The sequence below is a fragment of the Dermacentor andersoni genome, chromosome 4 (genome assembly GCF_023375885.2).
Source record: "Dermacentor andersoni chromosome 4, qqDerAnde1_hic_scaffold, whole genome shotgun sequence".
Classification (NCBI taxonomy): Eukaryota; Metazoa; Arthropoda; class Arachnida; order Ixodida; family Ixodidae; genus Dermacentor; species Dermacentor andersoni.
Genome location: NC_092817.1, coordinates 168,473,016 through 168,498,358, shown reverse-complemented (window position 1 = coordinate 168,498,358; position 25,343 = coordinate 168,473,016). Strand labels below are relative to the sequence as shown.

The 25,343-nt window shown below is 43.4% G+C and overlaps 1 long non-coding RNA gene across 1 annotated transcript; it reads left to right on the top strand.

The window, feature by feature from the left end:
* The first annotated feature begins 806 nt into the window (after positions 1-806).
* On the top strand, positions 807-8,450 carry LOC129383542 (uncharacterized). Its single transcript, XR_008611423.2, has 4 exons — positions 807-1,011; positions 2,527-2,562; positions 5,194-5,398; positions 8,112-8,450. It is a non-coding gene; the product is annotated as an uncharacterized lncRNA (long non-coding RNA).
* The last annotated feature ends 16,893 nt before the right edge of the window (positions 8,451-25,343 follow it).

The following is a 25,343-nucleotide window of genomic DNA, read 5'->3' as shown; positions in this document are numbered from 1 at the left end:
TCCTTTAACCTGCACCGAACGCACAGTACACGGTCGTTTTTGCATTTCACCCCAATCGAAATGCAGCCGCCGCGGCCGGCATTAGATCCCAAGCACTGGGGTTAGTAGAGCAACACCTCAGCCACTATGCCACCACGGTGGGTGCGGCGGAGAAAGGAGTGAACATCGTTTTTACAGAGTGCGTTTCGCTTACCCGTTAGCGCGCAATACAGAACGAAACGAAAAGCTTGGCCGATATGTACGACATGGTGCTCATATTTCACATGGAGGCCAAATTCTTTTCTGTGACCTAGACGGGGTGCTGGCGAATGTGTTCGGAATCTGCTCGGTCACCAAGCACAATCTGCGCTGCTATACGTTCTCGGTGACAAATCGCACAGCGCAGGAGCACACGCACAAATGTTTAAAGAATGGGACGACAGACCGCCCGCAGTTTGCCATGACGTCGAAATAAGAAGCACAAACAGCGACGTTTCTGTACTTTTCTGGTCAATAGTTCAGTTCGCATGGTTGCGGCACGCATTACTTTTTTTTTTTTAAATCCAAACGGCGAAAACTGTGCGCGCACAAATTAGCGCGGCGTTTGTGACGTTTGAATTTGGCGCCTTTTCTCGCGCATGCCATTAGCTCCGGCCGGTGCACTGCGTTACTGCGCTAAAGAAAGTAGTTCATCAAAGAAGCGAACCAAAAAACTTTTATACACTTGCAAATCGCAACAATTGTTCAGTAATAACATCAAATTACATAATTTGTTATCCAATGGTACAATTTATGATAATATAAGCGTGTATTTGTATGAGTGTACATGTATGATTGCGCGTTTGCGCTGTTGATGCTTGGCGCATTCCGGCGAGTTCGTGCACGCCGTTAGCTTGAGAGTTTCCTGCGTTTTCTGTGTTCTTTGTGTGCTTCGCTGTGACGTCTTTGGAATATTCCTGCGTGTTGCTCGCTTTTTATGGACTTGTTGCCTCGAAGATCGCCATGATCGCCTCCGACTCAGCGACATCAAGGGTGAGTGAGTGTTTCGAATTCCCCTTGTTCGTCAATTGCGACGCGGTGAACGGAAGCGGGGAAATGATTTAAGCGCTTGTGCGTGTCTTCCGCGCGCCTCTTTTCTAGTTTTCATTCCTAGTACTATCCTTCCGTTGCGAGAATGGGTTGTACAGCACTAGATTTGTGGTAGATAACGTGAAGTTTTGTCCTGGTTTAACTTTACACTCCGCTTGTGGTGACGTAAGGCAGCTATGTGGTGCCAGTTAAAACAGGGCATGTTGTACGCCATGATTTCTGATACGGTGTTCGAGCACCGATTGAGTTAGCCTTATTAAAGAGCGCAAAACAATGCGACGGGAAACCATCCGATCTGTACTGTAATCGAAGATATTTCGTTTGCGCCACGCTAGTACAAGGCGTGTGAGCGAGCTTTCAGCAAAAGGGGGGGGGGGGTGCGGTGGGATTGGCGAATGTGTATTCTGTTGCACTGTTCCCTTGAGGATCGAGTGACTCCGCGGTGCTTCAAGGCCACTATCTGACACGCCGTGCGGCCGATGTTCGCGCGATCGGAAAACACAGAGGAGGCTGTCGCGCAATAATAATAAAGAATTTCAAGGGTGTACATGCCATACGTGAGATACAATAGGGGTGATGCCACAGAGTGCTGCGAAATCATCGAGTTATACGCCTTGCCAACCGGGTGCGTTTTGTTTTCCCCCAGGTCGCGCGCATTCAACTTTATTTTTTCATCTCCGTTCGTCGCCATCGAGTGCTTCGCCCAAACGGCTTCGCGTAGGCGCTCTTTGCATTCACGGAAAGGCAGATTTCATGGCACTCCAGGTCCTACAACATTCAAAATAATGTAATTTCGTGAAATTGCAGCTTTTCGCACTTCAGTAACTGATTTAACAATAGCTTTAAAATCAGTAAAGGAACGAGATGCCTGGCATATCTGCGTTGTCGTCCCACTGTGTTTCGAGGCGGCATGTATACGTTATCGGCAACATAAACATCAATAATTAGCATTGTTTTTTGTGACCATAGAAGTAGCTAGTTATGTCGAAAAGCAATTTTTGCTTTGAATCAGAGCACTATAGAGTGAACAGATTGAAAGGGGAGCGCATCGTTGTGAACTAAATCACGACGCTTTGCACAAGCTTGGAATAATGCTTTGTCGAAAGAGCAGTTCTGTGAAATTCTTTCTTTGAGAGTAAGCAAAACTTCAGTAGCATCAGGTAGACGGGGAGTAAAAGAATGTAACACTGGTTTTATATGAAGGAGCTGCCTTTAATATGTGGCCATAACAGTTAAGTACATGCGTGGAAATGATGTTTAAAGTAACCAGAGGAATGTGAAATAAATTTTTTGACAAGCTCACACTGCCATTGGCAAGAGCGGCCACACTTTAGTGTATTCAATGACTAGTCATTTGTATCCGTCCATTTATGTCAGCCTAATGGTCCATGTAGCTCTTTTGATTGTCGCTTTTGCTGCATCGTGGCTTCACGTTTTAATAGTGACATCTTTTTTCAGATTCAAAATGAGCTGGGAGAGGCCCCAGCTGGAACGGTAAAAGTGAATTCCTTGGCCATCCATTCTGTAGCGTCACGATGATCAAATACAGTGATACCGTGAAAACGTATTGCAGGAAGCAGAAAAAACAACAACATTGCTGATGCAACTGCAACGCATTTGCTCCAGTGATCAATTGGTGCAGAGTGCCTTCATTAGGAGACATGGTGCCTTTAAGCACTCAGCTTAAAGACTTTGCAACTGCACCGGGACTGGGAGTGAATTTCATTGTCACTTGTGAACATTTTCAACGCGGAATGTGCCTTTTTCAGTGTATATGCCTGATATGAGAGGGGCGTTCCGAAACTTAGTGTGGACATTAGTGGTCTGCATGAGTGCACATCTTTCTAGTTTTACCAGAACGAAGGTATTATGACCTATGTCATACAGCAGTGCACAGCTAGAGGTATCAAACCAGAACAGCAGCACCCTTTGAGAAAGTTGGCTGAAGAACGAGCAGCGATCGGGGCTTTCTGCATTTCAAGGGCCAAATTCCAAAAAGATTGATGCCGAGCTGGACGGTGTGAAGTGCCGGTCACCACATGCTGTAGCCAGCATGGCATTTTTAATCTCCTTGGCATTATGTCTCGTTAAGATACAGAAATTGCATCACTGCTCATAAAGAAATTGGAAATTGGGAGGTTGAGGGGAAGTGGAAGGACTCCCCTCTGGAGCAGCCAGTGCATGCCCTTTGCTATACTGATAATCCTACCTTAATGAGAACCAGTGATGCATGTTAACCTATTACGCAGCCAAGTGCATTCCTTGTTTTGTATTAAGGGGACACTAATGACACCTTAAATGAATTTAAAATAAAGCATCCTCTTAAAGAACTACTTCTGTAACTTTCTTTGTAGTTGTTTGATTATTAGAGAAAATAAAGCTCAAAGTTCAATTTTCTGAGTATCGCCCCAAAATCTTTGTGCTGACACCTCATTGTCACATCATGGATTCCAAGTATTTTTTCAAACTGTATTGGTTCTGTAAAAGTTCCTGACGCTTTTTATTTTGGGTTTTTGGAATACGATGAAGAACATCTTTATTTGTAAAAAAAATTGCTACACCTCAACAGACATTATCAAAATCCATGACGTCACAGCAAGCGGGTGTGGTAACTTCAAGGCAGCACTGCCACCAATCTTTCCTCTTGCTGCTTTTACAGTTTACTCAGCCTCTTGTCACGGTATGAGTGAATCTCTTGAATTGTAGGAAGGTCATGTACAGATACATCTAAAATAATTTTTCTCTTTAGTGCTTTCATGCCGTAGTTGCTTAGGGGTGTTGGCACAGCTCCGCTAAGCACGAGGTCACAGGATCAAACAGTCGCATTTTGATGGAGGTGAAATACAAAACTGCCCAGGTACCTTGCAGCCTGATTTGGTAAAAATTAGTCCAGAGTTCCCCACTAAGGCGTGCCTAAACATCAGATTGTCGTTTTGGCACTTAAAACGCCAGAATTTAATTAATTTAATTTTGCTTTAGTGCTCCTTTAAGCTGTAGAATTCACGATCTTTGCAAAAACTCATGCTCAAAGTATTCTCCATAAAGATTAAATAAACAGTAGATGTATGTGTCTATTTATATTTTGAATTGTGGTGATACGTGATGGCTATTAGAACGGTGGTACAACGAGACAGACAGAATTGTAATACAATGTATGACGGCACGATGAGGCACATCGAGGAAATGACTGAGTTTCCCTAGAGGTCCCTGACATGGACATCAACTGACTGTCTACAAACTTCTGAGTTCACTCCGTGATCTTGTGCAGCCTGTGCTTTGCGAGTCGATTAATTTAATTGAGGTGGTGGTTGGCACATACTGTCCTTGCAGCTTATGTACATTTCATACAGTGGAGTGGAATCTCACATATTACTTCTGCAGCACAGCAAGCTAACGTGACGTGTAGTGGTAATCTTAGTAATGATCGACAATCATCTCCCTCTTTGAGCTCCTAATGCTGCTTGCCAACACAAGCAGCAGCAGTTGCCCAAGATAGCGGGAAGGAGATTCATTGAAAAGTGGCATATGCCCAGGGTCGCATACCCAGTCACCCAAGCTGTTCCAACGGTTGATTTTGAACTCTTCCCTTAACATAGCAGCCCAATCTCCACATTAGACCATGGACTACCTATTGACACAAATGGATGGGAAAATAGAGACAAACACCTGAAAATATGAAGTATCCTAAGAATGGTAATCACAATAAATAGTACTAGATGTGCATTAGCGCAAGCTCTTGGGCCAGTTGGTGCGTGATGAAATTGAAAAAGGGGGGTACCAGCAAAACAAAGGACGCGCACACACGTAAAAGGCGTTAGACAGGGACGGACGCTGGTCCGTCCGTGTCTAATGCCGTTTCCTTGTGTGCGTGTCATTTGTGTTTCGCTGGTACTCCCCTTTTTCAAGTACTAGATGTTTGGATACTTTGGTTTATTATTCTTGTTTGTGCTGGATTGTTTTTCTGAAACATGTGGCGTCCAGACAGCATAAGAAGCTTGTAAGAAGTCAGGTTTAGCAATCTAGATTTGCAACAGGTACTTTTGTAATTTATTTGCAGTAGGGCTGTTGTGTGAATGTACTTGAAAGGCTTAAAACTGTTTTGCTAACATTTACTTAAACATGCAGGTTCACATAGGTTGAAGGAGTGCACATTGAGAAGGTTATCCTGGCACAGTTTACCATGGTCTGCCATGGTGGACCAGGAAAGTTTGCAAGGGCGTTGCTTCACCATGTGTTCACAGAGGAGGAGCTCATGGGCCATTTGGGCTTTGGAAATAACACCAAGGGGCAAAAAAGGCTCTTGACCCCACCAGGGTCAGTGCTGTTATAGGCAAGTACCATATATCCTTTCTGGTTGCATTTTTACATTCACATTTTTTTCTAAAATTATGAACTTGCCATTGGCATAACAAACGACTTTCAAGTAGCCCGTGTGTGCAGTTGTATGCGACAATAGCCTACTATTTGGAATGACTGTTCGTACGATCTTAAGTGCGTAATGCCGCCATACTCAAATGCTTCTAAAATTTAAAAGCTGCCTTCACTGCTGAAAGTTTTTAGTGGCTCCACCACATAAAATGAGCTGCATTTGCGCATTAGCAGTGTTACTTGGCTGTCATTGCAAGGACTAGTTGTCTGTGAAGCACGCTCCAAATCTATTGGCATGGAGGACATGTTTAGTTAGCCTGAAAATGTTATTCTAATACGCGAATTGCGGAGAAGGTATGCTCAAGTGTGGTTACTGCTCAGCTCGAGCAGGAGCATGTTCACCAAATTGCAGAAGTCAAAACAGCTCTCCAGGTTCTGAGATATGAAACAGTAGTTTCACCAATTTTAACAGACCACATCGAATTAAGGTTGCTCCTATATTGAAGGAGGTCCATGTGATGCCAGACAGCAGCCTTTTAGCAGAGGGAACCTGAGTGGTGTGGCAATTTTCTTTTGGTTGTTTCAATCAAAGAAACAACAGGGACAGAGTTGCAAGCATTGCTGTCAACAGTACTACGTTTAGTGGGCGCTTACTCATTCTAAGCACTTAACCTATGACTCGTATTTATTAACGCACACTTTATCACTTTGTATTCTAAGATATGAAAAAAATATTTATGTGTATTCTAAGATATGAAAAAAATATTTATGTGGCTTTTCCCCATATACTTCAATAAATTGAGAATAGGCTCTTGGGGCCTAATGTATAAAGCTTCTTCCAGACCATCGGACATGTCCACTACTCCCATTCTGAAATTGTTAGAATTGATTCCTGCTTCCTTACTTCACCTACCTGTTAACAGGGTTATTATGAACCATTGCCAAGTAGATTATGGGCTTCAATTAATCAAAAAGATGAATGGGCTTTTCTGTCGCTCTTGTTTAGCCTGTTGAGGATCACATTTTGGGGAGAAATATGCCTCTCTAATTTAGGAGTTATATATATTTTGTGGTGTGCAAATGCTCAAAACTTTCGGATTGAATAGTGTCCTATTCAATTTAGTCTTTGAATGGTCACTATTTGTAAATGCGAGTATTCTAATATTTCGAAACACCAATAAAACATGAAATTTGAGCCACAGTACGGTAAATTTTCACCTCCAATAACATAGTGTAGACATAAAACGTAACAACTTGTAATAGCAGACCACGCTACGTTACTTCAGTAGCTGTACTTTAGAGGCTGTACAGCAATCATTTATGCTTACTGAAGAGTCCTGTGCATGTGAAGAAACTTTCTGCTGCTCCATTTGTGCTTTTAATAAACAGCTTTTCATAACATAACAATGACAGAAACTTGTTAACTTTAATAATACTAGGATGTGAGCCTCATCTTACATTAATTGTGACATCAGCTATTCATTATTCAGAAACTATCCATTATTTGATTTGCTTCTAGCATTATTCGGTTCAGCCTCAAAAATCACTTTTCGCGCACCCTTAATATTTTTATTGCAGATTTAAGTTCTTCAGAGTGACATTCCGAGAAAATAAACTGGTAAATAATATTTTTAAATAACAGTAAAGTGGCAATACCATTTCAGTATTTGCAGTTTTACATGTTTTATTTTTTTATGCAGGATAAAGCAGCATAATTTTTTTGTGTAATGAAACTTACAAAAAAACTTGTGGCAACACTCCGAAATTACTGCAATGACAGACACCAAGGAGCTAGGTGAAAAATCAGTTTTGGAGAAACCCAAGGAGCGACAGCACTATAAGAATATTTTCTAGAAGTCTCAAGGTTGCAGCACCTCCAGTGGGATGCTAGGCAACACTTTGTTCTGAAAAGGCAAATTTTTTTAAGAACGTTGCATCACAGCCACAGATGTACGGCAGTGAACCCTAAAAGGGTTAAAGAAGTCAGTCCTATCGCATATGGCTCTTAAAAGACGCCACTTCTTCGTCTCTGTCACATTCTGCATGTGTCATGCTAAGCAGCTTGGTGCACTACACGGAATCCTCATTAGAACAGTAATTCAGTCGTCGAGGCAGAAAACATACTTCACTGTAAGCAGTGTCTTCTTTAATGTAGAAAGTCTTAAGTCATTGTAAGGCGAGAAGTACATTCCGATTGCATGTGAACTCAGGAAACCTAACATCAAATGAAGCTACACTCAGTTGTAGTGACATGACAGTATTGTATTTGGAGCATGGAGAAGCACAGTGAAGTGCAGCAAATTTTAATTATGAAAGTTACAAGAAATAATTTTAGTTGTCAGTTCAGGTTTATTTATGAACGACATGAATTTGTTTCACCATTTCGTTTCTCAGCAAGCAAAGCTCACATCTTTGACATTGAGGATATTCATAAAGTTATTTTGCTACAGTGTTTTGTTCCTCTTTGCCCTTTCCTGCATTTGACACTTAGTGGAGTACTGTGCCGCACTGAATAAATTTAAATGGTCATGCTGTAAAGCTGTACCCGTGGAAAGTTGGACTAAAGCAACACAAATACATAAATCAATTTCGTTATAACGAGGGCAGATTGCATGCCATTCTTTTGCATGTGGAAGTTGCTTTTTAAAACTTGTTCTGGCTTCTTGTTTTTGCAGGCTTCACGTGTCGCAAATTGCCTGGTACCAACATGCCCTATGTAAAGAACTGTGGCCTCGCTTCTCGCATGGGACCAATAACCTCTCAAGAGCCCAAGTTGGACAGCTCAAACCAAAACACAAGTGTTGTGCTTTTGTAACTCTCGACATTCTTATGTTCTGTGTTAGTCTCCTGAAGGGCCCAATTTGGATTTCTCAAATGAGCTTACAAATGTTGTGCCTTTCTATGCCTTCACGTTTTTATGTTAATTTTATTTATGTTAATTATGCTAGTCTCCTGAGAAGTCCACATTGGATTGCTCAATCCAGAATACAAGTGCTGTGCTTTGTTATAGTTCACTACATTTTTATGTTAGTTTTTGATATGGTTCTAGCAAGGAAAGTGTTTCCTTATTAATATATTCTTTAAGTATCTTAAGCCATTTCATGCCAAATCACCCAATTTTGTCAAGAACTGTTCCATTATGGCAAACCATTTCAAGTTTGCTTGATTTTGAATAGGTACAATGAGAAAATTTGCTTTCGTACATACACTTGAGTCATTCCAGGGCAACCAACCAACCAACGTATTTTTGACCATCACAGATATAGTTGAAGCTCCAAACTCTTGCTCCCCATTTATTTTCCTTCGCAAAATTTTTTTTGAAATTTGGCAAAAATTTATTGTTCTTGCCCAGCTAAGCTAGAAGGCACTGATACACGTTTCTTCTGAAAGGGAAATTGTATGATCCAAATATTCAGATGGTGCTCATGTCAAGAGACTGAAGTGGTGTGAGTGCCAAAATTTGCAAAGTTTGAATTTTCTTCTAACGTAGGGAAATACAGAAGGCACAAAATAAATATAAAATCAGACTGGTTGACTTGGGATAGCTGCAAAATATTTCAAGCCTTGGAGGTTCAGTTGATCAGCTAAAAAACTGTAAAGTTCAAATTTTTCGCAAAAAGCTTCGTGTTGAAGGTAAAAAAATTAGCTTTGGTGGTTGGCACAAAAGTATATGTCGCCCATCGTTACACAGCCCTACATGTCTGCTATACATGTGACAAGTAACAAAAAGGTATTATTGTTTAAGTGCGATAAATTATTTTTTATAATGTTGATTTGTGGATCACACATACAGCATAAATATAGCATAAATATATGAAGCCATGTCATCTAGTAAGGAAATATTGTTAATATAATTAGCCACAAGAACTATTCAACAAACTGACTGCCTTTTTTATCATTGCGAAGGCAGGTGATGTCTAGCGCTGCAGCTGCAGTCTCAATTCGTATTTTTTTTAACATGAACGCAAGAAGTGGTTGCCAATGGTGTCTGACCACATCAGACTAAACATGGCACATATGACTTTTATAGATGAGCATGTTCCGGCTCTAAAACAGTGGTAGCAAACAACACCACAAGAATTTGTTCGTACTCATGTAGGTTTTCAGTCCTAATTATGAAGGTGTTTTCTACTTGCATCGTCATTGGGCTTCAGGGAGCAGGGCACAAAGTGTCCTGCTCCCTTTATGTTGCATTGCACTGCGACATGCCCTTTAAAATGCTTTGTATAAACAATATCAGCGCTCTTTCTGGATTTACTGTCTACATAATAGCTATTTCTTTTTGTAAACTGCACGAACCATATCTTTTAGCACTGCAGGATTCCCTCACGTATTTAATACGTACGAGGTCTGTTAGAAAAGTATTTGACCTTTTTTGCGAACACCTGATGAATATGTAAGAAGTGCGTTTTCATCAGCCGCCCTTGAACCTTTGTGCGCATGCACGAATTTTTTCCTGCCTGCCAATAGCGTGAGTTGCTGGGACGCAGCATTTGAATGAGGTAGTACACAGTGCTCTCGTCGGTTTTTTATTGCAAGGAAAATGGCGGAGTGACTGGAGCAGTGCTACTGCATCAAATTTTGCCAGAAACTGGGCGACAGCCAAGTGGAAACCATTCCGAAGATTCAGACTGCTTTTGGTGACTATGCTATGAGCAGCACACAGATTAAGGAGTGGTACAACCAGTTTAAAGACGGCCACGCATCGGTGGAGAGCGAGCCACGCTCCAGTCGGCCATCAACATGCCGAAATGACCAGGTCATTGCCGAAGTGAACCCCGTGGTGATGCGGGACTGTCGTGTGACTATCCAAGAAATTGTGGAAGAGGTGGGCATCAGCACATTTTATCCACATTCCATTATCACTGAAGATTTGGCCATGAAGAGAGTTGCACCGAAATTCGTTCCCAAAGTGCTCATGGTGGAGCTAAAGCAACTTCGTGTTGAAGTCTCACAGACATGCTGGATTCCACAAACAGTGACCCCAACTTCATGAACACCAATCACTGGTGACAAGTCTTGGGGGTATGTTTACGACCCGGAAACCAAATCCCAGTCATTACAGTGGAAGCATTCCACGTCACCAACCAAAGACCGCTAAGTGCGCATCAACGTTAAAGTGTTGCTGACTGCTTTCTTTGACTCCCGCAGTGTGGTACACCACGGGTACGCACCACAGGGTCAAACAATCACTAAAGACTACTATAGGGATGACCTCCATGGCCTATGTGATGCTGTGTGGCGCAAGATACCGAAGTTGTCAACAGGAAATTGGCGCATCCATGACGACAATGCTTTTCTCGCACTTGATTCAGACTTTTTTGGCGAATAACCAGACTCCTGTAGTTCGACAGGCTCCTTACTCTCCTGATGTGGCCGCCTGCGACTTCTGGCTGTTTCCCAAAATCAAGAGGCCATTGAAAGAAGCGCGATTCCAGACAAGAGAATACATTATGGCTGCAACGACAGCTGAGCTAAACGTTCGGAAAGAGGCCTTCTCGGAATGCTTCTAACAATGGCAGCACTGCTGGGAGAAGTGACTGGAGTCCCAAGGAGACTACTTTGAGGGTGATTAGGTTTCCAACGCTCCAGTTATGCCAGTTTTTTTTTCTTCAGCCAAAGGTCAGATACTTTTCTAATAGACCTCGTATTGATAGTTTATGTGCAATGGCTGTATGGTTTACCTGGCCCACACCAAACACAAGCCTCGTTGCGTTAGAGCATGTGGCCCTTGGCAATAAAATGCAGACCCTAACACCACTTCTCTGTCATCTGTGTGGAGACAAAGCTAGCTTTGTCGTGTGCATTCCCAGCCGGCAAGCTGTGCGCACATCCGAGAAAAGTCGGTGCTGACAAAATTTCAAAAAAGAATTTCTCGTATTTAAAAATAATGCCTTCTTTAACTTCACACATGCATAGCAGACATGTAGAGCTATCCAATAATGTATCACTTATTTTTTGGCCAACTACGAAAGCTGTTTTTTCCTTCAACATGAAGCTTCTTGCAAAAGATTAGAATTTGTTTTTTTTTACAGGCGATCAGCTGAACCTTCAAAGCTGCACATGTTTTTTTGCTATACTATGTCACTTGGGCTACCATTCTGTATTTAAGTTCTGTCCTGTGAATTTTTCGTTACGAAAAAAATCGAACGGATTGCAATTTGACTCATTTTTGCCGGTGCCAAAAGCAATTGAAGTATTCAAATATTTGAAAAATTGGCTATTTTGGCAGTTGGATCACTTCACCGTATTTCCACACACACCATTTGAAGGCCTCGATCAATACAATGTGCATTTGAAAAAGAATGTTGATTGATGTCCTCTAGCTCAGCTGAGCAGGAAAACTAAACTTCACCAAAATGCTACAAGATATCTGGCAAAAATTAATAAAAGTGGGTAACGAGTTTTGAACTCTAGTAAACACATGGCAATGTTTCAGCTATATGTGTGGTGTCAAAAAAACACTGGTCGATTCGGCATGGAATCGCACACCTGCAAGTGCATCTGTGCCATTGTCAGCGTTCAGTAAAAACTGCATTTTACATAGCTTTGTAAACATGGTTTATTGCTATCTAAAATACATGAGTAAAAATTAATAGGTATAAGTCGGCTTAAATTTAAAATGCAACAAAAAATCTCCGGTAATGGCAATGATGTGCCTTTCATGTTTGCATGAAACCATATCTTTTTCTGAATTCTTTCGTTATTTTTTTGTGACAGTGAATAAAATTGAACTCACAAAAGGAGTAACTTTGTTTTATTCCAGCACATCACTAATAGTTTTTTTTTTCATATAAAAATCTGAAGTAGTTAATATGAATAAGTCGCTTGATATGGAATGACCTGCGCAGGAACGTTATCATGGCAGAAAACGCAACTGTATCATGCAACAGCAATGCAGCATAATAAACTGCTCCCATAAGCATCACTTATTGTGATTGCCATATTTCAGAAGTATGTAAGGTTTACTGAAATTGGCACACACCATTCAACCAACAAATAAGGATTGTACAGTGGTCCTTTTTCAGCTTTACAGATTTTTTTTAAGTTGTCTGTGCCAGGTAGCATAATTTTTGTTCTTGAGCTGGATTATTCAGAGGTGGACGTTACTAGCACAAGAAATGGAAACATTAAACTGATTCTCATAAATTTATTAATTCACTTAAACATCACAGCACATATTTCAGTTTGCAAATTGTAGCCAGTGAGGTTGAAAGACATATTCACTTGAAATTAATTTCCAGGATGACACCAGTTGCGAGATTTTTTCATAAATGTGAGAGAAATACATGGGCATTCCGGTTACTTTTGTGCTTCAATGCATAACGGTGCGTTTTGTTAACAAAAAAGTCCTACAGCAGTGCATTTCTACAGCCAGTTTGATGGCATGTGTCTCGTTACTGGTGTCATTCTGGAAGTTTGTTCTTAGTGCATACACTTTGTAAAATTACCGTCTACAATTCGTAAAAACTTTATTAGGAACTGAGTTTTTCTTAATCAGCTGACTATGGTGTCTTGATTTCTCATGCAAGTAATGTTTGGCACTCTGTATCTAGAATTATGTTAGCTGCAACAGTCCGTGTTTAATAAATTCCATGAAACTTAAAGATAACCACCCTGCATATCAGGTCTCAGTTGAGTGCTGTGGGCTCAAGCAAATCGTGCCATGGTTATAGTACCACTGGCTACCTAATAGAGAAAGCAAGTACCTTTTTTGAGTGTTCTTATTGACTGTCATGTCAGTCTGCTTCTACATTTATTTATTTAGGTATTTATTTTTTTAATTTATTTCTTTTGGGAAATGTGTTTTACTTGAGGGCCACACATACTGCATCTTCAGTATTCAATTTTGTTATGGTGTCAAGCAGCAGGAAGTTTGTACTGTGCAATAGTTTTTAAGAAGTTTCTGATGTTCTCAAACTACAAATGGTTGTACATTTACACAGATGTTTGGTTACAAATAAACAGTTCACCTAGAAAAATGGTTTTTGTCTGCATCAGTTCAGCACTCTTGGTTTTGTGGAGGACCATTCACTCTGACAATTGAAAAAAGTGGCATAACAGTACTGCTAGCAGTTTTGCAATATGTTTTATTACAGGCAATCTAGGAGCATGTTTTGAGCCCAGGGTGACAGAGGCCTGCGATACAAAACGGCTGTATTTAAATTTTATCCCTATCCTCTCACAGCAAACATACCAACGTGACATCAAAGGTAATTATATGCAACATAGCTCAGCAGTATTTTAAGGTAAGTGCAGGTTTAAACTGCTAAATACCCAGTGGGGCATAAAGGGATTTCAACATAATTTGTGTTGATGTTCAACAGATCTGCAACAATTCTTCCATGTGCTTTCAATATTGACGAACAACACATTTCAACAATACGTCAATGGGCTTTCAATTTTGAGACTGAACACATCTTCAACAATGCTTCAATGGGCTTTCAACAATGACAAACAACACATTTCAACAATACCTCAATGGGCTTTCAATTCTGAGCTTCAACAATGCTTCAATGGGCTTTCAACATTGACAAACAACAGATTCCAACAATACGTCAATTGGGTTTCAACATTGACAAACAACACATCTTCAACAATGCTTCAATGGGCTTTCAGCATTGAAGTACACCATAGTTTCAATGATATGCCAATGATCTTTCAAATTGAGAGGCCACAATAATGTTTCGAGTGATTGTCGCGGGCCAATTATCAACACTTGTCAACAATTTCCTCAATGATGTTTCAACAATTCCTCGATGATCTTTCAAGGTCATTTGTTGACGTTGAACAATGATACGTAGATAACCTTTCAACAATTTTTTATGTAAGGGGCACACACAGACACACGCACACACGAAGACACGTGGCATTGAAACATGCCTGGACGCGCTTGGCAGGACGCGTTGCGGCAGCGCTGAACGGACCAAAATGTCCGCCGCTTTGAACGAAGCCCCGGCGTCCGTTGCATCTGCGCCGGCTATACCGCGCGTCGTAGGCGAAACGTAACAGACCGCCCAGCCGGGAGAAAGAGATCCCGATGGTCAGGGAACTGCATCCACCGTCCGAAGGGATGTCGCTCGATGATGCTCATCAGCGAAGTCGGCCGTCCCTCGGCGTTTCTTGAGTGCAGCGCACAGAAAAGGCCTCGTCCTCACGTTCAGGTTCACACAGGACACTGCAAAGTGACTTCGGAAGAGTTGCCCTTTTTTCTCTCGTTCCCAGCAAGCGTTGGAACTACGCCGAAACTCAACCGCTCAGTCAACAAGCACGACACAACCCTCACTAAACCATGCCAGGCTGTCTGCCCTTTTATACTACTGCCTAGTTCCTTACAGTAGTCTAGCAGTACTCAGAACGCGTCCACAAATTGGAAAATTGCACTAAAAAGCACGTCATGACTTTGAAGCACTAAACAAAAGCAATATGTTAAAAATCCTGCCACAGGAAGAAAAACATCAGTAACAAATTACTTTGAGGCTGATTCCTACGTTAGGGGCCTCGACTTAAGCCATCGGCGTTACCGTTGAGGCTCCCCTTTTTGTAACGCACCTCAAAGGAATATTGTTGCAAAAGCGAGGCTCCAGCGCAGGAGGCGGCCATTTCTGCAGCCATTGGAGAGGGCAGTGATCCGTCTCGAAGCATGCGAAGCGGAGATCGCAGCGAGCGACCGTACACCAGCTCAGCTGGCGAAAACCCCGTAGGCGCATGCGGCGCGGTCCTTAATGCAAACATTGCATTATTCAAGAAAAGCAAATCTTGGCTGTACGGCGTGCCCGCGACCGGGCCGGTGGGCTAGACCTGCCTCTCCCGACGTGGGACAAGCCGGGTGCGCGACGAGTTCGCGTCCTCGCCGGGCCTGCAATAAGGTTTCTTCACTCACTCACATCACTGTGTCCGCATCTTGGCCAATGCCCCATAGTGGGTACGAGCCAATAACTGAGGGCAAACAAACGAACACGCTCCAGCCAGCTCTGACACGAGTACCACGACTTCGCAGTGTTCTGAATATATACGGTAGAGCTTGTCCACCTATACTCCGATGTGGTCTGATGTCGCGAGCTCTCCCAACGGCTTCCTTGCTCTCCGCTGCTCTACAATCCTATAGTTCACAATCCACAAACGGCGCACGAGGACTGTGCAGCTTTTTGTTCACGTGTGCTCTTTATCCCACGTTCACTATATAATAAATCAAAATTGTGGTGTTCAGCATGCTGAAGTTGCACAGCGGCCTATGAAGTATGCCATGGCGGGAGTCTCCGGGGACCACAACCAACATTATAAATATAGCAGATGCGTCATCTAAACACTGTTGCTAATCTAGCGCCGAGAACGAATATGCCAGTAGGTGCTCACCTTGACGCCTTCTTGTATGACAGACGTGACGTTTCGTCTCACGCCATCCAGGAATTCATTGATCCACTCTGCAATAGGCGAGTGGTGGCAGATTTAGGAAAGCGTGAGCATATCAGGTGTTTGAGGGACAATCTGACGGAATAAACAGCGTCCTTTCTTCGACAACACATTATTCGCGCTGAGACCATAATTATTTATCGAAAGATCGCGCATGAATTCGCTAAGCACTTATAACACTGAAGAATTAGCTTTCTAATTTATGGCTTTCAAACTTACGGGATCCTTTTTTTTTAGATGATAAAGAATTCTTTTTAATCGCCCGTGGCAGATAGCGTAAATGTGGTCCCTGAGCTGGATTACTCGAAGCGGTGGACTTTCGTCGCAGGCGAAATGAAACTGCATAATTCACTAATTAACAAAAGAATGCTACCTAAATTTGAAAGACATTTCCTTACGACAGACATTGAAATGAATTACGAGTGTCAAGCCAATGAGCTTGCAAGAGACATCCACATGGAACGAATTTTAAGGATCGCACGCGTTTCGAGATATGCGCCGTAATACTTGGGGTAAAAATGCACTGTTGTTCCACTCACTTTTCAAGCAAACCGTCGTTTTATGCATTGAAAAAAAAAGTAACGAATGCCCATATGTATTTCATCGCACACGTTGGGAATCAATATTTCGAAGCCACTGTCATCCTCAGAATTACTTTCAAGTGGATACGCTTTGCGTACTCACCAGCTGCCCTTCGTAAATTGCAGGAGGTTGAGTAAAAAAATTATTTATTTTAAGTATTCTCTGCCTCTTTGATTTATCCAGCTCAACGAATAGAACTATTCTATCTGCGACAAGCTATTTTTTTTATTCTTTTTGGTCTTGATGAAAGCAAGAGAAAACCATCCGATATATGTTTTATGCCAGTAGTGAAAACGGTTGTGCTTCGAAACCTATTCGATAGTCGATTCGAGGGAGCTTCCATCAGTCATCGATTAGCCTTCCATTTGGCTTCAAAAATTAATTTTCGCACACAATACCTAGACTAATAAGTAGTCTTTCAAAACACCAGTATCGTAAATTTCGAGGCAGCAGATTTATTATCAAAAAAGAAATTTTAAGTCAAAGTTTAATTTTTGAACTTCACGCCGAAACATCAGTGCCAGACGTCAGTGTTACAGCACGTTGTCTAAAGTGCTTCTACGCATTCGAGAAGTTCTGACTCAGTAAATGCTTCTGCACCTTATTATTAGGACCTTTAGCTCGAAACGCTATTATGAAACAGCTCCTGGACTAATTTAAATGAAATCTGTTCCATTTGAAAGAGAAAGTTAAATTCGAACGAATTTTGAAGGCAGATTGTTCATTAGGGGCCCGAAGTTTACAGCGAAGCTGTGTACCTCTACCCACGAATGCATCTGTCGTGTCCCTGGGCAAAAATGTGGTCCACTTCCGGAGGTAATGACACACCGGGCAGATCGACCCGCGGCAGAGGGAAAGCAAGCTTCAAGCACTCCCCGCATAATAATAATAATAATAATAATATTTATAATAATAAAAATAATAATAATAAATAATAATAATGATGATAATAGTAATAATAATAATAATAACAACCAAAAGAGAAGAAATAGAAAGATTGACAGTGGGACATCAACACCAATCCGTCGCGTCACCGTGGCGGTCACCCAACTGGGCTGGGTTGAAGCTGAGCCATACTCTGCCTTCTGCCAAGCACGTCTGGCCAGCGACAGCGCACTTCAATCTCGATCACTCATCAGGCCGAGGATCCACGCCATCATCCCACCGGCTAGCGGATTCAAATTCCTGCAACGGCTTTGTGGGTGCGCTACCATCACACACCCCCTACACCTAATCTAGCTTTAGAATTCAGACCCACCACCTGGCCAGAGCCGAGCAGATGTGCTTCGAATCACAAGGTCGCGGCTCTGGTTATTCTACAGCGAGTCATTAGGCTATAAGTTTATGCGGTACCCGCGCGCTATACATGGGAATGGATGGATGGAAACAACTTTATTTTAAATCTCGCAAAGGTTAACGCGATGCTCTGCGAAAACCTGTCGCTCTCGTACAGGCGAATACCACGCATGACAACGATGAAAGGCATGACAAAGACGGACCGACGACGGAACGGTGACGACGGCATGGCAGCGAAAAGAGAGAGAAACGATGAAGGAAAGGCAAACAAGGCGGTGCCCAATTGATAATCCTACGCTCGGAGAAGGGGGAACAGAAAGACGATGAAAGAAAAAATCACTGATGATTAGGATACCCCCTAATGCGAAATTTGAGCGGAGCTCTACACATGTTGTAATTTCACGACACGTTGACGGGAGCAAACAATCTGTCTCGTGCGGCACGATCCAAACGGAGCGAAGTTGGGAGCGTATGCATGGCTAATCGAGAGATCGCGAGAGGCAGCGCATGGGTGATGCGTGGATGAGATCCACAGGTGCCGCCGCACAAAGACTTCCGCTCATGCAGCGCTTTGTTTCCGTACAGACGGCGCGCGCTACTCTGGCGCCATATCGTCGCCGCCGTCGCCACACAGCCCGTCTTGCGCCGTCCTACGCTTCTCACGTTTTCGTTTCACCAACGACGAGAGAGGCGCTTCCGTCACGGATTAGTCGTACCACCTATGTTAACATCGGCAACGCCCAAGGGAGCGTCATGTTGAGCCCAACTCGTAGCTGCTCGCCATCGCCCCTTGCAGGAGCTGTGATATTCACCACACACGCTGGTGTGACCTCCTGACGTGAGCAGCAGACGCTGCGGACGAGCGTAGCCCTCCCCATCTCACGGCACCGTGGCTTCCCCTCGGAAGCGCAGATGAGATCGCCCACGCGGTTGCGGATGCCGTAGCCGCCGGCAACTCTGGGCATGCGCGGCCTCTCTCCTCTCCACTCCTTCTCCGCTTGCAGTCTCATGGTTCGGTTGAACCCTCCTCTGGCACTTTCCTAATCCTGTCTTCGCTTCCGCGTTCGCGTTCATTCTTCGCGGCGCTCGTTCGCTCGATTGCGCCGACGCCGCCGACGCTCGCCACAGAAGTAGGCTATTAAGAGCTGCATCACGAATAGGAAAAGAGAAATATTTAAGGGCCAGCCAATGCGAAGACATTCGTAAATCAATGTTCGCTGAGATTCAAGACCGGTCGTTTTAGGGACACTGGAAATACTTCATCGGTTCTATAGCGGTAAAATATACAGACTTCTAAAAGACTTGCATTTATTCACAGAGGGGAAACGCTGATTATTAGTGTAGAAAATGTCACCTCATTGTCCCATCACACATTCCGAAGTGCCTTCCCATAATATATGTAGGGGGGAGGGTGAGTTTCGTCCTTTCGAAGTTCGCTAAGTCTTCGGGTATTTCTTCATAATGCGCCGTAGGCCTTCTTTACCGAGAAACAATTACCGGGTGGCGACACTGCCTTGAAATTGCGTCGCCTGATCGCTGCCACGTCACGGATATTGACAGGGTCCGCTCGAGCCTAGTTTATTTCTTTATCGGTAAGTATAAGGAAAGAACACAGCGGCAGGGAAATCCAAATAGCCCCATCGCAAGCATTAATCTTAGTATGCATGTATAACATTGGGTGGTCTAATGCCATGAATGAATGAATCGTTAACCATCTTCAACATTTTTTCTTTTTTTGTCAGAATGATTACACGGAACCCGTGTTCAGTCTGTATACACTGACTGTGCAGAATGTGAAACACTCGCAATGGCGCACATGCAGCAACATAGGCTATTTAGTTTCGAAATCGAAGCACCGGAGCCGAAACTGATCATCGAATGTGCCGTGGAACTCGTGAATATTAGCCGAAACAGGAACGCATAGAAGCATTGGTCAAAACTGCTTGAACAACATTCGTACCCTGCTTATTGCACTACAATCCAAAACGCACTTGAACAGCTAGCATTTTATGCGGCATGTCCAGACGGGTGCAAGACCAGAGGTGTGTGATATTTATCGTTGACGCGTCTTACTGATGACGTCGCTGGTACGTAATTTCATTCTGCCGCCGTAGTACGGGGCCACTGCTGGAGTCTTCACTGAAGTCTAAGCATCGGAGCACCACGAGTGCCGTATTATTTCTTCAAGTTCGCAATCTTTTAGTGTGTGAAGTATTCGTGCGCAAATATGCGATGAGTAGACGACTCGACATGCATATGCAAAATTTACTTCATAATATACGTCATTTTATTAACACAAGAAAATTTACCGCAATCCACACTACTAGGCTTGTGGATAAACGCTGTTGTACCATTACCACCAGCCCGGATTCCGAATCTACAAGATGCTGAATTTATCCTGCGAACGCCGTTTGGACAAACCTGGGACAAAAGGCACAGCGCCCTAATTCTCCCTGCACAATTCAAGATGGTGATCCGATAAGCAGCGGTGTCCCGAGGAGAAGCATCGGAGAGCGACATGTACAAACGTGCAACAAAGTGCCAGACAGCCCGGCGCCGTATTACCTTTTGCTTGGAAGTCACCGCGCGCTGCAACATTGAACCGGGTGGCCAGCGCGGTCGCTGGTTGACCCTCTCGCCGGACATCGCCGTGCGGTAGCAGTCGTGTTTGCTGTGAGCTCTCGGCCCGCGTGCCGATCCGATGTCGCACTGTATAATGACCTGTATATAGTGTGTAAAGTCCCTTTCGTTATTCTCAGCGACACCTGACTCGGAGTCTTCGCTACCAACGCTCTGTCACGAAACGGGTGACGAGCGCTACGGGACCACCTCAAAGTCGTAATAGTAGTGGCAGCGGTGGGATTGACCGGCATTGGCTACCTCGGCGCGGTGAGTGCCTGAAGTTTACCTCAAACACCAGACATTCTCTGACACAGGTTATAGCAGCTTAGGGAAGGATTTCGTGTTGCCTTGTGTTAACCTTGTGTGTTTCAAGCCTAGTGAGAGTGTTTTGAAAACCAGGGGATACTGAGGGGGTAAACAGCGCATTGTGTGAAATACTTGCGGATGTCTTACTAGTAGGAATATAGTAGCGTACGGCAGGTATATTCAAAAAGGGTAAACAGCAGGACCGTGTGAACGATGGAGAAGTACAAGGTCAAAGAACTTCTCCAAATTTGTGAGGAGTTGGGCAAGGAAAGAATGCGATCCTTGAGGTCAGGAGGACTGAGGACGTAATGGCTGAAGAAGCCGAAGAGGCATGGGCGGATATCAAGGAACGTCGCGAGGAGGAAAAGAGGGAGAAGGAACGCTGCGAGGGGGAAAGGAAAGAGAAGGACTGTCGTGAGCACGAGCTTAAAATGAAAGAGTTGGACACCCGAAATAGCTCGCCGGCGCCTAGTCTCACTTCTAACGGTCCAAGAATACGCGATCAACTTCCACCCTTTGTCATCGGAGAGGATATGGCCAAATATCTCGTGAAATTTGAGCACGTGTGCGAACGGAATAGCATTGAGCGATCCCTCTGGGCACAGAATCTGTTAGCCTTGCTTCCTGGGGAGGCATCAGACGTAATAACTTGCTTATCGAAAGAGGCGTTTGAGAGCTACAGTGATGTGAAGGAAGCGCTACTGCGGAAGTACAAATAGTCGCCCGAAGCTTTCCCGCAGAGGTTCTGGTATGCAGAAAAGGGCAGGGAGTCGAATGTTGACTTCGCGTTTCGTCTAAAAGCCGACCTGGGGTGCTATGCAGGATGCGCCGAGTTTGGCGAAACTCGGGATCTTCACGAGCTCTGGCGACACCCCAAGATCAAAGCACAAATGGTACCGAGACACAGTTTATCTTTCGACAAGCCTCCAGTTTCATTGGCTTATCTAGATTCACTCTGGGTGGCTATCATTCCTTGGGCGTTGCCTTCTGGGCGGTCGACAAACTGGGGCTCACGTGATCATACCGTCGGTGCATGGTCGCGCCTTCTTTCACTTGTTTGTCGTTCCACCGAGTGCATTACACGCACAAGCGAGTTATAAAACAAATGCATTTAATACAATATTATTAGTTAGTTTAACGTGGTTTAAAAGCATTTTACAGTTTACAAGATGTACACTTCGCATTATACCACGAGGGAACGCTGTGGTGGCGTCATCACATACATTCATCGGGCGAACATGGCGCCTAAACATCTAAGAGGCCCAGTGTAAACAAACTCGTACAACGAGCTTGCAGTGCGCGACGTAGTGATCAGGCGCGACGATGACCACTATTTCTTGGATAGTTCTGTTCCTCTGTGAGCAATCTTTCCGTGCACCACGAAAGACTGCGAATAGCTTAGGCGATTTTACAGATCGCAACGCGTACCTACTGTTCACGGCACAATCCTGAACAATCAACCTATCCGGTGCTGCTTCTGTGAGTGCGCTGAATATGGAAAAGATAAAGGTAACCTTCACTAACTTAGTGATATAACAGAAATTCATCAGTGACATTCAGCCCGCAGAATCTATGGAAGAATATCTTTATCCAGGTGAAATATCAATAGCAGGTACTGATATGAAGGAGGAAACTTATACAAAAATTTCATGGGTTGAAGAGCACACGGGAGGCATTACCGAATCGTGATCGCCACGTTACCGATATCCTTGAAAAATGTTTAGAATCGTTGCATTCTACCGGTTATGCAATATAGGACATAAACCTGGAGGTTAACAAAAAAACTTGAGAAGTCGAGGACTGCGCAGAAAGTAAAGTAACAAAAATTGTTGGAGATAGAATTAAGGCAGGAAGACAGTGGCGTAGTAAACCGTGGCAACTTGTATACTAGTTGAGATTAAGAAAAAAAATGGAGTCGGTGGGCAGGCCTTGCACGTCTTCAATCACTTGTTGCCAATTCATAACAGGTGATTACATAAACGTTACAGAATGAATGTCAAGGAGAGAGAACTGCAGCCGAGGATGGTAGAAAATTACGTAATGGGACAAAAATATGATGTTTGTAGGCATAGGATGCAATCAGCTCGCATAAGACGGGATTGTAGGAAGCGGCATTGATATTGCAGTGAACAAAAATAGGTTTGTGGTGCTGACAGTAGAGACTCGTGAAGGTTCGAGGAGACCTCAGCTGTTGGCACACTAATAAACATTACAATTGGCTCTGAAAAAAACAACCCGTTATGAAAAATAAAGCAATGTCGTCACGACAAATTGTTTTATTATGCATACACTAAAGGCTTCCACAATTAAGGGCAGTTAGTACCAATAGTGCAATGAGCATTTTTATTTGTAAATAATGGTTTATATGCGGTTGATTCATTCTAACAATCCATTTTTTTTGCAGCAAAACATTCTGCTGCTGGAGGCGCTCAACCGCCTGGTGGCAGTAGGCGAGCGCCAGGCACATGCTCTTGAGAGTGTGGCAAGGTCCAGAGGGCTGCTCTGCAACAGTAGGATCAGTGCACTCACTGCTTTCCAGTCGTGCCCCCAGAACACACCTTATAAAGGAGCTTTCAGTTTGTTATTTTGTTTGTTATTCAAAAGCATGAATAAAATTATTGCAGTAAACATTGTGCTGTGCATATTGGGACTCTTGTAACAGGCACTTGATGTCTCTTCAAAATGGGCAAACACGTAAGACAACCTGGACCATGTAAATGAAAAAGACACTAATGCAGCATATACGTCATTGTGCTGTTTGTTCGTTCTATGTGCAAGAATACAGTGGGTGTTGATTAGCCACAAGATGAACGGCCTGTGTATTTCACAATGAAAAGTCAGGAAACAGCATGACCTTAATAATGGTATCACCTATAGACTGTGCACATGAATGCAACACTCCCCGATATAAACATTCCATTACATGCATGTTCAATACCACATATTCTTTAACAATGTCATATATTTGCATGTACTAATTTTCACGCAGCTTAAGCCCATGCATAGCTCAATTGTGATGTATCCATTTCATAGGCCAAATAATTGTACACTTTGTCCTTTTGTGCTGTATGAAAAGCGGCATCCTCTAGTCAGATACAACTTCACAAGACAGGAGAGGCCCCGCCCAGATGACCAAAGCACAGCAGCCGATTGCCTCCACGTATAAAGAAATAGTCCCTCTCCAATGAGCGGGTATTAGTGCGTCCAGCGGCAAGATGTCAGCGTAGAGTGTGTGCCCGTCGGTGCAGGCTTGTGTTCACCTGCCGTTGAAGTGCAGATTCTGCGGCCTCCTAAAGTTGTATCTGACTATAGAATCACGTAATGCCTTGCTCTGGTTGCATAGACTTTAGCAACTTGATAGCACACAATGATCAGGAACAGAAATCTATAAAGGCACCCAAGCAAAGCTGGCTGGCCACACTTCCATTATGAGGGGCTGTAAACAGTTCTCGCCAAATATTCCCATGACATCCTTGAAAAATAGGTGGTGTTTGGCACTTTAGAATAAAAAACAGATTACAGTGAATGCTGTGTACCATGTTAAAACAAACTGAACTTGGTTATCTGCACAGCATGTAATGAAAGCTTGTGTTTCACGTAGGAAACAAAGTGCTCTGTCCAGTGGAATTGTCGAGTTTGCTGTGGCACCTATTATGTCATTAGTGTCAAAATACAAATTTTCAAAGGCCATTCATTTCACCATTATTTTTGTATGATGGTTCTTTCAATCAGTGCTTGTATTACATGAGCAGGTGGATTTGAAAGCAAAGCTTTGTTTGCAAACCTTCAGACTTCCATAATTGTGTGGCAAGGCACTGGCATGGTGTCGAATAGCTCACACTTCCTCGGTCCTGCACCAATGACGCCCAATGCTCTATTTGAAGTTGGATCGCGCAACAATTCGACGGCACACAAAGAAGAGTAACACACACAGCAGAGCGTTCTGCTGTGTGTATTTCTCTTCTTTGTGTCCCGTCGAATTGTGGTGCAATTCAGCTTCAAGCTTCTGTACCAATATGAGTCTTCAACCTCACCAATGATCTAGTTATTAAGCCACAATGGCGCACATCTTTGAAATGTCCCAACACGAATTAGCTCTCCAACAAATCACCGCAAGCATAAAATTTTGCTGCACAGGTGTATGCACGTGCCATATTCTGTACCACTAAACTCGCAGGAATTAAAGGGGCAAGCATTAACCAGCCTTACTGCTGCCTTTACCATCATCATCATGACATCAATAGAAAGACAGCGCAGCGTTTCAGTAAAGGGAGTGCCGGAGGGAAAGGCGTGACAGCGAGGCTTGAGGCTTACAATAAAAGTAGCATTTACAAGACATGCTCAATGCCAAAATATGCTGCATATCGCTCATCCTACTTTGGCATTGCGGCAAGCTTTTACGCGTTTGAGCATGTCATAGTTTGTGTAATCATTGCTCTAAAGCTGTACAAAAGGTCAATTCGCTCTGCAATGTTTATTTTTATCATGGCGGGTTAAAGACGAACTTTTCATTGGCATCCGCACCACATTTCTCCCGATATGTAATTTTGCCTTGGTGGTTCACGACATCGTAATGCACACTGAGTTCTGCAGAGCATTGGATCTGGATTGTTCTACTGCTGAAGAATTAGAGCCCCATTATGAGACGAAAATATACGATGTGTCCATACAGAATAACGCTGCCCCCC